The sequence below is a fragment of the Thalassophryne amazonica genome, chromosome 6 (assembly GCF_902500255.1).
Source record: "Thalassophryne amazonica chromosome 6, fThaAma1.1, whole genome shotgun sequence".
Lineage (NCBI taxonomy): Eukaryota > Metazoa > Chordata > Actinopteri > Batrachoidiformes > Batrachoididae > Thalassophryne > Thalassophryne amazonica.
Genome location: NC_047108.1, coordinates 76,829,106 through 76,841,348, shown reverse-complemented (window position 1 = coordinate 76,841,348; position 12,243 = coordinate 76,829,106). Strand labels below are relative to the sequence as shown.

The 12,243-nt window shown below is 40.3% G+C and overlaps 1 protein-coding gene across 1 annotated transcript in view; it reads right to left on the bottom strand.

The window, feature by feature from the left end:
* cacna2d3a (calcium channel, voltage-dependent, alpha 2/delta subunit 3a) overlaps positions 1-12,243 on the bottom strand; it is a 629,699-nt gene that overhangs the window by 224,403 nt on the left and 393,053 nt on the right. The gene's annotated exons all lie outside the window — the stretch shown is intronic.

The window sequence follows — 12,243 nt, the reverse complement described above, 5'->3', positions numbered from 1 at the left end:
CCATCCTTAAGAAGCAAGCCTGGACTGCCCTTTTGTTGTTGGGGAGAGAGGCTGGATCTTCAGTATAAGGATACTTTGCATCCCAGTGTGGAGTAGGTGTGTGAGCATCCTCTTCCTTGTAGGTGAGGCCTCCTTTAATGATCTCAAACTCCCTCTCCTCTGCCAGGGTCATATCTCTTCCTCCTGGTGGACAGTTTCCACATCGACATCCTCCACATCTTGGCTCGCATGCGGTTCCGATGCTGTCCCAGTGCCACCACTCAAGGAACTGACGGTTACTGGCAGGTGTAAATTTGGACAGAGCTATGGCGAGGCTGGCTTGGTTGTTGGAACTGTGATTTCCTGATATTTGACAGCAGCGGTTCGCATGGAGTGAGCAAAGTGGGTTCTTGACTCATATGCTGCCAGCTCCACTTCTTCGAGTAGGTCAGGATGGGCTCCTCCCACTGTCTTCCCCAATGGGCTTTCCCACAACACAAGGTCCCCGATGACTTTAACTCTTTGGGGTACGAGTCTTCCCTTTCGGTGGCTTATGAGAAGCTCAGTTTCGGCTGGTCTTTTCAAGTCTTTGAGCTGGACATCTGGGAAGAATCTTTTTAACTTCTCAGGCTTGATGTACCTTCGCAATTATTTCCAAGCCGTAGCAGACCAGTTGATGTGCTCTTTCAGTCCCTTTTGGAGTCTTGACTCTGACTTTTAAGAGGTACCTTCTTGTGTTGACTTGCATGGTCATTCTGCCTTCCCCATGTACGACCAGGGTTATTTCCTCACTCCTCAGGCCCAATATTTCGGCAGCTTTGTGGGTTATATAATTGGTGTCTGAGGCTAAGTCAATCAGGGTGCCAATCTTCTGACCTGCATTCGCCGTCACCTGCATCAGCATCATGATCACTGGAAGTTCGACCAGCCCACTCTTCTTCAGTAGTTCAGACTGTCCTGCTGCTTTGAGTGTCACTGAGGATCTGTTGGTGAATGCCTTTCTGCACTGATTTGCTAGTTCTGGGGAAAGTTGTGGTAAGAACTCCTCCTGTTCCTCTGTGAACTTTCCTTTTCCTCTTCCATCTTTTCCACCTTTCCCCTCTTCTCCTCTTCTGGCTTCTGCTTTTGGCACAGGAAATAATGGTGGTCTGGGCCAGTTCCTCCCCTTTTGCAGTCTGTGTTCCTGCATAGAAAATGATCTCTGCAGTGTCCATCAACATCATGGTATCCTAAGCATTTCCTGCAAAGTCCCAGCTTCTTTACAACAGACTTCTTCTCAGATAGTTTAAAACCTTTGAATTTCCTGCAGAAGAAAATTTTGTTGCTGTGTCCATGATCACCACAGACACCACAAGCCTCATCAACCTCGTTCTTTGTGGCTCTGGTTGATGCAAACTTTCTTTCCTGCTTCTTCTCCGGCTTGTCCATCTTGTCCACAATTTTCAATTGTTCAAGTCTTTCCAATATCTCCTCTTGATTCTTCAGGAACTTCAGGACCATGTCAAAGTGAGTATCTGCAGTGACATTGTTTTCAGGGTTAACTAGGAACATTAGCCATCTCTTTTTTTGAAGTCAGGTAGCTTGCGTTCGATGGACTTGATAACTAATGGATTTTTTATGGCTCCCGAGTTCCCCAGCTCTGTCAGATCTGCCAGGGCCTTCTCCACAGATTGAATCAGGTCAATTACTTTCTTGGCTGGTTCCCCTTCACCGGAGGCATCTGTCTAGTTCTTCAAGGATTTCGACAGTGATGGTGGCCTTGTTGCCGTATCTGTTCTCCAGGACTCTGAACATGTCAACTGCAGTAGTATGAGTTGAAAGTCTTAGTTCTTTTGCAATGGTCTCACTCACACTCTCCAGGAGCTGAATCTTCAGAACCTCAGGTGAGCCAGTGGGCTCCCCTTGCCTTTGCAGGCTCTCCAGTCCTTTCTCCACCTGTGGAACTCTCTCTTACTTCCCTGGAAGATGGGTAGAGTAGTTGGTTTTATTTTCACAACAGGTAGCGGTGATTGGACAGGTCTCCCATTTGTGCCCTGATCAGCCAGCCTCCTTGATGTGGCAATTCCGCTTTTCTCAGCTTAAGCCTGTTGTGGGCTGCTCTCAGGTCTTTACGTCTCCCATCCAGTTCATCCTTTGATGATTCAGGATCATCTCTCCCACAAAGACATAGCTGAGGTGGTTTCACTTATCTTCTCGTCCAACAGAGCGAGGTGAACTTCATAGCCCTCCAGATTGTCACTTTCGACTGGAACATTGTAAGCTTTATCAATTGCATCTTCTGCTTCAAGAATCACTGTTTTAAGTTTGTTCTTTCCATTATCTTCCCACAGGTTAGTTTGTACAATGTGTTTCATTGTAATCAAGCTCTACTCATTCAATGAGTAGAGCTTGCTCATCCTTTCAGTTTGTTGGTGCGTGAAGACTGAGAGCCACCATTTTTTTTTTTATCAGGTGCTCTCATCAGCAATTAGCGGCCATTTTGCTGGTGCATTCTGGGGAGTGTAGTTTCCAGTGGTGGTGATCGCACAGGATTGTCACTAGACCTCCAATTCTTTACTTTTAACTCAACAATATATATATACACACACAGTAGTGTTCAGAATAATAGTAGTGCTATGTGACTAAAAACATTAATCCAGGTTTTGAGTATATTTCTTTACATGGGAAACAAGGTACCAGTAGATTCAGTAGATTCTCACAAATCCAACAAGATCAAGCATTCTTGATATGCACACTCTAAGGCTATGAAATTGGGCTATTAGTAAAAAAAAGTAGAAAAGGGGTGTTCACAATAAGTAGCATCTGCTGTTGACGCTACAAACTCAAAACTATTATGTTCAAACTGCTTTTTTAGCAATCCTGTGAATCACTAAACTAGTATTTAGATTCTTTAACAACATTCCACAATTCATTCACATTTCTTGGTTTTGCTTCAGAAACAGCTTTTTTGATGTCACCCCACAAGTTCTCAATTGGATTTAGGTCCGGGGATGGGCAGGCCATTCCTAAACATTAATTTTGTTGGTTTGGAACCAAGATTTTGCTCGTTTACTAGTGTGCTTGGGGTCACTGTCTTGTGAAACATCCATTTCAAGGGCATGTCCTCTTCAGCATAAGGCAGCAGGACCTCTTCAAGTATTTTGACATATCCAAACTGATCCATGATACCCGGTATGTGATATATAGGCCCAACACCATAGTAGGAGAAACATGCCCATATCATGATGCTTGCACCACCATCCTTCACTGTCATCACTGTAAACTGCAGCTTGAATTCAGAGTTTGGGGTTGTCTCACAAACTGTCTGTGGCCCTTGGACCCAAAAAGACAATTTTACTCTCATCAGTCCACAAAATATTCCTCCATTTCTCTTTAGGTCAGTTGATGTGTTCTGTTGGCAAATTGTAATCTCTTCTGCACATGTCTTTTATTTAACAGAGGGACTTTGTGGGGGATTCTTGCACATAAATTAGCTTCACACAGGCATCTTCTAACTGTCACAGCACTGTACAGGTGACTCCAGACTGTCTTTGATCATCCTGGAGCTGATCAATGGGTGAACCTTGCCATTCTGGTTATTCCTCTATCCAATTTTGATGGTTGTTTCCATTTTTTTTCCATGTGCTCTGTTTTTTTGTCCATTTTAAAGCATTGGAGATCATTGTAGATGAACAGCCTATAATTTTTGCACCTGCGTATACGTTTTCCCCTCTCCAATCAACTTTTTAATAAACTTCACTGTTCTTCTGAACAATGTCTTGAATGTCTCATTTTCCTCAGGCTTTCAAGAGAAAAGCATGTTCACAGGTGCTGGCTTCATCCTTACATAGGGGACACCTGATTCACACCTGTTTGTTCCACAAAACTGACAACTCACTGACTGAATGCCACACTACTATTTTGTGAACACGCCCTTTTCTACTTTTTTACTAATAGCCCAATTTCATAGCCTTAAGAGTGTGCATATATGAATGCTTGGTCTTGTTGGATTTGTGAGAATCTACTGAATCTATGGTACCTTGTTTCTCATGTAACAATAAGAAATATACTCAAAAACCTGGATTATCTTTTTAGTCACATAACACTACTATTATTCTGAATACTACTGTATATACACACATTCTTTATTTTTAATGGTATAAGGGGAGGGTGCTTATAAGCCTTGCTTCTGCCTTCACCCTTCTGGCCACATGGGTTCTTTGAACATTGTTTCTTTTATGTTTTGTTATAGCCTTTGTTGTTGCTCAGCTGTGTGCCGGATAAATACATTCATTCATTCATTCATTCTAATATCCCATAGAAGTTTCTGCCATCTGCTGGCTGGTCAGTAGATGTTGGATGGATGATGAAAACTAAGAGCATGTGTGTGGTTGTCAGTAAATGAAAGATATTTCTGTGCAGAAATCCACAAAAATGAGACAAATAAGCTGTTATTTTATGATTGTTGAACACCACTTACATTTAACTACAGTCAAATCCACACAACCCTGCAGGAAGGATTCTGTATTAAATGTAGCCAAAGCAAACTTCTTTTGTCTCTCTTTGATTTTCTCAAAAATGTGTGTTTTTGAAGTTACAGATATTCTAAAATAAGCTTGTTTGTCCATTTCTTTCATTTCCAAAGCCTTGGGCTGGTCATCCCACAGACCACTGCTTGTTTCTGGCGATATTATTGAATTAATTTACTGTAGTACTTACTGAGCACAACAACTGTGCTGAACAAACTGACTATAATCTACCTTCAAAGATCAATGCTAGGTTGATTTTCTTAAGATACTCTGTGCCGATGAGTAAAAATGAAGTTGCTAGCGTTATTGTGTTGCTATCTTTGGACCATTGGGGTTTTACATAATTATTGTATGGCCTTGCATTACAATATAAAGCGCCTTGGGGCAACTGTTTGTTGTGATTGGCGCTATATAAAAAAATTGATTGAATTGATTGATGAATCTTGAGCATAAAGTGGATTTTTAAGCTGCTGATACTGTCTAAAGTATTTTTTTTTCTAAAAAAAGATTTCTCACAACAAATATAATCAAATATAAATAGAACACTCACATGCACAATTTCCATCATTGTTTAAAAACACTTGGATCATGTTACCCTTTAACTGTATAATCCCACAGCTAAAATGTACAGATGCTTAAATCCATTTGTTGTCTGTGGTTGTTTCAACATCTTATACACTCACTGACCTTTATGACCGAACACTTTCATGCTCTTGTCTCTCTCCTCGTTTCCTCCCCTTTCATTCTGTGTTCTGTCAGAAACATCCAGCAGCCGTCTTCAAAGACAACAGAGACAGCCCATACTTATGTTTTAAAGTCCTCTGAGGCAATCTCAGATGCCCCCATGCTGGGCCGATTCAATATCTTGTGCTTGTCAAACATGTTCTCTTCAAAACTCAGCCAAATTCTGATACTTGGTAAAGGTGTGCTCTAAAATGTTCTGAAACTATGATGTAGGGGAAACTGGGGCGAATCACGAGGCACGTGAATCAGTAGCTATATCTGCAAAACTACACACACACACACATATATATATATATATATATATATATATATATATATATATATATATATAGATATACATACATACATACATACATACATATATATACATAACCCAACACACACACACACACACGAGTCTGTCCAAAAAGTAACAGACCTTTTTATTTTTTCAAAAACTATATGGATTTGAATCACATGTGAAGCTTTAACCTTCGTGTGCATGCGTGAGTTTTTAAACAGCCTGTCGGTTGCGTCATTCGCCTGTGAGCAGGCATTGTGTGGAGCACTGGTCCACCCCCCTCGTCGGATTTTTATTGCGAATAATGTCTGAACGATTTGGAGCTTGCTGCATCAATTTTTTTCCAGAAACTGTGAGAGACCTCCAGGTGGACACATTCGGAAAATTAATATGGCTCTTCAGGGACGATTTTATGGGGATTACACAGATTAAGGAGTGCTCCAGCCGGTTTAAAGACGCCCACAGCTGCTGAGAGCACACCGCGCTCCGAGCGTCGATCGACAGGCTCAACCCCGCTGAACACACCAGATCATTTCCAACGTGAAGGCTTGTTGATCCGGACGTCGTCTGACTTTCACAAAAAGGCAGAAGGCCGTGGACATCAAGACTTTTTCGGCACATTCTACTGTTACAGGAGTTTTTTTTCATGGAAAAGAAGCGGAGGATTGCGCCACCCGTGCCGCTCATGGCGCGGGACAAAACCACCTCCGATGAGTATGTGTTATGTCTTCTCCAGACTATCAGCTATTGATAGCATGACTCATGTGTGTCACATGCACCTGGTGTACAGTGAATCGGGGCACAGTGAATCAGTCTAGAAAGTGATTTACTAAGCACCAGTATCAAGTGGATGACAAATATACTTGTTGACGCTTATACTTTATTTTTTGTGTATATAAACAACTGTTTTTACGTTTGAACAGAAATTATGACAGTTGTATTTATAATAGTTTTCTAAAGGACTTATATCACTATATCAGGACACTTACCAATTACATAGCTGGTTTGCTGGATTATAGTTTGTATATGCCATCACCATATATTTATTAATGTTTTGAATAAATCTTAATATATCATGTGGTTTTTTCATGATATTCTGAGTTGATTCACTGTCCCTGACACTGATTCACTGTTGCCCCGTGAATGGTGTCCAGGGCACATTGATAAAAAAAAATTAAATCGATTTTAAACACCTGTAAATTACACTTGGGGAGACCTAATAACACAGCCTTATAACAATAACTTGCTGTATTAAACTCCCAACAGAATGACCTCAACCTATGCATAATGTCTTTATGATGGCCACAAAACAACATTTCTCATCCACTGTGTCCCGCTTCACCTATTCATCCATAGCTATTGCAGCAAAGAGACTTTTGGATGAGGTTATGTTTTCACTCGTTTGTGTGTTTGTTTGTCTGTAGGCAAGAACTGATTCAATTTTCAAAGTCATAGGTCAAAGGTCAAAGCCAGGAAAATTCCCTATCTTTAACACTGAATGAATTTTCAAAAATTTATAACTGTAAAAAAAAAATCTAATTTCTTTCATATTTGAAAGCATTATGTCGGATGGTATCCTTCATCAACTGATAAAGTTTTATCTGGATATGAACTAGATTACAGATTGTGTGACCATTTAAATTAACATTGAAAACACCATTTAATGCAGACTGGCACTTGCTGTCACTGACACATTTTGATCGGATCTGATCCAGATTGTGGATTTTGTGGACATTTGAATTTATATTGAAAAGCCCATTTGGTGTACATTTTGCATTATATCTCAATCAAAGTGCCTCAGTCCCTCATTTTTCTGTTATGGATTTACCAACATGACCAAAATTGGATGGAGGTTCCAATTGTATGGTTGTTTGTCTGTCTTCCAGTTAGCAGTCAGAAACCAAGTGCCAAGAAGTAATGACAAATTGTGCATCGCATAGATAACCTGTGAAAATTATCTGAAAAAGAATTCAGAAACTGAAAAAAATGAAAAAAGTCTGACAACACCACAAAATACTCAAGTTCATTCATTCAATTCAAGTGCATGAACTAAATACACACTCCTGACATTTGAATCTATCTAGTCCAGCTTATGAAAAGCTACTTCTAACAGATCTACGACCTTGAATTCTTTTTTTCCAAGGTGAAATTTTTGTGGAATTGGAAACTCGTGTTGGCAGAGATTTGTGCCCCACGAGCGCGGTGCTCTAAGTTCTGAATTGCAATCCTCATGTATTGCTTCTATTGCTTGTCCAAATACAGCAGCCAGTATAGCACTTGTTACAAACAGACCTTTGCAACACTGGCACATATAGACTTTTGCCCTTAAATTGGTTGCCTCATTTATTTATTTATTTATTATTTTTTTTATGTGCTCATTATGTTGCTTACTATCCAGTAGTGGTCAGAAGTTTGTATACACTCATCATGGCAGGATGTCATGGTAATTTGGGGCTTTTAATGATATCTTTGAATTGGTTGTCGTGGTACCATTAAGGAAACGGTGGATGAATTGGGGATAAGCACAGGTTTGCTACATTCCCATTTTGATGGGGGATTTGGGCATGCGAGAGTAGCAGCAAAATTTGTGCCGAAGCTGGTGATGTGGGAGCGAAGCAACTTGTGTCTGGAACTGTCGCAGGACATGCTAGAATGCACAAACAGTGATCCTGACTCCCTGAACCCATCTCAATAGTGATGAACTTGGGTTCCATGGTATGAACTGGAAACCAAATTTCAGTCATTGCATTAGAAACATCCAACATCACCGAGGCCAAAGGAGGCCAAAGATGTGTAGCAATGTCAAATTCACATTGACCATTTGCTTTGCCTCCCATGAGGTGTTGCATCATGAGTACGCACCAGGAACCTGAGCTCAAGTAACAACGCTGTACAATTGGTATGAAACAAAACTGCAGAATAACAGACACAAATTCATGTTAATGTTGATGTAGTTTGATCTATTACCTTCCGCTCTGGCCAATTATACTTGGCAAAGATGGCATCGTATGTGTCCACTGCCCCATCTGTCACCAACATAATGGCCTGGCTACAAACACTACCCCTCCCGGTTTCATTAAACTGGAACGAGGAAAGAGGGTGAGGGACAGAAGATTATCATGGGTGAAAGCAATCAGAAAGCAACTCTGAAAATTTAAAACTTCATTCAAACATTTTGTGTTTTTTCATCAGACATTCAAGCATTTTGCTGATATGCTATTTTCAAATTAGTATATTTAAGTGATTTGCCATCATGTTGTTAAAATCATAGACAAGTCTACACATGTGCGTCGAACTATGGGAACACATTTCAAGACCAAAAATGCTCTATTAACAAAGATGAGCACATGTTGTAATCTGAGTACTTTGAAAATCACAATACATGTACTGTATGTCTTTGCGTGTCTATGAGTGTTTGATTAATTACTTGTTCCTAATGGGGAGATGTCAAACCATTAACCCCCCATCATGTGTCTTGTTTACGTGGTTTTGGCATGATTTAGCTATTAATTACAGTGGGCTAATTAATCTTGTGCAATGAGAGGGCTCGTTTTTGTGTGTATGAGCATATTTGTGTGTGGTAATCATGTGTGAGTGTTGTACTTACGTCACTAAGGAGATTGAAAGCCTCAGTCAGAGCAACATCTAACATGCCGATGCCTTGAGCAAACAGCTTGTCAAGGTGCTCCCGGAAATGCTGGAAAATAGTGTGAATAATGGGACACATTAAAACCAAAAAGAAAAAAAACATCACGAGGACAAAATGTTCAGAAGAAAAGGCATATTAGAGCAGTGGTTACCAATCCTTTTCTGTCTGACAAAGTATTCTTCCTGTATAATAACAATTCCTGCATATTTCTTTTCACAAACTGCTGTATGTATATGGAAAACCTCCAGATTTTTATGTAAATGCTGGTGCAAAGACAGGATAAAGACCCCTGAAATCCTAAAGCACCTCATATGGAAGTGTTGATTCTTTGAGGTGAAAAATGACAGTTGAGGTACTTCATCGCATTAACTTTGTCTGAATACAATACCTGGCTCATGAGTCTCAGTTGAATGTTTTTGGGCCTATCCAACTGAGAAGAGATCCAGGGGTAGACCAAAAACAGGCTGATGGGATTACAAAGTCTATATCCTATCTGACCTGGGAACACCTCACCCTACCTTAAGCTAAAAATTTTTGCCTGACTTAAGCCCCATTCTCATTTTCACAAAAATGCAGTCTGGAAGCTCACAGTTTATAACCGTGACACACCAGCATGTGAAGATCACAGTTGCCCGCCAATCTGAGGTAGCATGAATGATGTAAAACACTGGTCTAGTCTGCGGTGTGATAATGTAATGCACTGGGCTTGTACTGTGTTATATGTGTAAAAATAAGAGTAGGTTGCCCGTAGTACAACTTCTCTGCTAGTTACACGACGTCCTGCATCAACAGAGCCTTAAATTTGGAAGTGATCAGCTCCTTTCAGCCTGTCGATCGCGGCTCGGAGCGCGGCGCGGCGCGCCCTCAGGCGCTGTGGGCCATCCTTAAAGCGGCAGTAACACTCCTTAATCTCTCTGAAGCCCATAAAATTTTCACCGAAAGCCAACCGAATCTTTGAAATGGTTTCCAGCTGGTTGTCTGGCAGAGTTTCTGAAAAAATTTTAATGCAACAAAATGGCAGTCCTTCAGACATTCTTCTGACAATGAAAAAACGACGAGGGGGTGGACCAGTGCTCACGCAAAGCCTGCTCACAGGCAAATGACGCAACCGACAGGCGTGAAAAAACTCAACCATGCGCACGAAGGTTCAAGCTTGGCTGATGCAATCACACGTGATTCAAATCCATATGGTTTTTGAAAAAAATAAAAAGGTCCCATACTTTTCTAACAGACCTCATACATATATATATATATATATATATATATACATATATATATATATATATATATATATATATATATATATATTATATATTTTTTTTTTAACCAAAATTGGAGCAACTTTAACTTTTGACTCCTGTACAAACTGAAACCTTTGTCACCATTTTTGCTGTTTTTACCTCATAACTCCATGGAATTCATTCATAGGTAGTCCAAACTACACCTTTTTGGAATCGTTATGGTCAGACAAATAATGTGGTATAGTTTTCAAGATCATTGGAGCATTGTTAAATTTTGATCCCAGTGTAATTCTTTATTGACCCCTGTAGCTCATTTGAGTTCAGCTCCAGGATGTCTCCATATCTAAACATAAACATTAGTTAATTTAGAATATATGCACCGTCCCATGTCTCTCGGCTGGCTTGGGAACACCTTGGGGTTTCCCCGGAGGAGCTGGGGGAGGTGTGTGTGGATCGGGAGGTATGGGCGGCTTTGCTTGAGCTGCTGCCCCCGTGACCCGACACCGGATAAAGCGGAAGAAAATGGATGGATGGATGGATATATGCACCAAATTCCATGCTTTTATCACAAAATGAACAATTTTTATGGAAATTTTAGCTAAGCTGCACCATCAGAGCTCTTCCAAGATAAGGAAAAGGCTTTAAACTGTGAATTTCCAGCATGCATATCCATGAAAGTGAGAACAGGGCATTAACCTGTTGTCACTGATTGGCAGTGATGCCGGTAACGCGTTACTTGGTAACGCGTTACTCTAATCTGACCACTTTTTTTAGTAACGAGTAATCTAACGCGTTAATCTTTCCAAATCAGTAATCAGATTAAAGTTACTTCTTCATGTCACTGTGCGTTACTATTATTTTTCATTGTGGGTCGATAGCAGCATTAAACTTGGTCCGTGGGCAGGAGGGTCAGGGTTCGACTGAACTGCCCACTTTCAGCGAGCTGTGAGCTTTTCATCCACGGTTTTTGCAGCTGCTCGACTCGTCATCACCTCTTAAAGCACGGTGATCAGCACACCTGCACTGAGCTTTACAAAGTCATTTTTATGCTTTATTTTCCTCCTTTATTTATAATTCTGAGCTGAGCTGCTCCGTATCGTCTCGTTAAAAACAGCTGATCCTCCGCGACGCGTCAACAACTAACACTATTTTCCACTCAAATGCACCTAAACTCTCTTTCTGAGGACCACATGATGTGAAAACGCAATAAAACTTTCTTACGTGTAAATCTGGTCATGTTTTCTGCATAAATAAATGATATCCATTCTTTGTGCTCAAACGCCAAAGCAGGGGCGAATCCAGATGGAATGGGGGCGTGGGGCAAGGATGTGCCCCCCTCACAACACCCTAGATTAAAGGTCCAGTTTTGAAGCCTTTTTTTTACTACAGCTACTAATACTACTTAAAATAATATAATTTTGACAAGTAAAATATTTAGAGAGAATTTAAATGTTAGAAAAATACTAGAATGAATTTAATAGTTACATTTATAAACAATGTAGGTTCAAAATTGCAAGTTTTACTGTTACAGTGCTGTCAACAGTTAAATATGAGGTCAAGAAAGAGGTCTTTATTTTACTTTTTATAAAACAAGTATTTATTTTCATTGAAGTCAAGAAAGGGTGACTATAAAGTAAGTTTTGGCAAAACAGGTATCGTCATTTTGAGGTGGGTTGTTGTCGGCAGCTGGGGAAAGTAACTAAAAAAGTAACTAGTAATCTAACTTAGTTACTTTTACAATTGAGTAATCAGTAAAGTAACTAAGTTACTTTTTCAAGGAGTAATCAGTAATCAGTAATTGGATTACTTTTCCAAAGTAACTGTGGCAACACTGCTGATTGG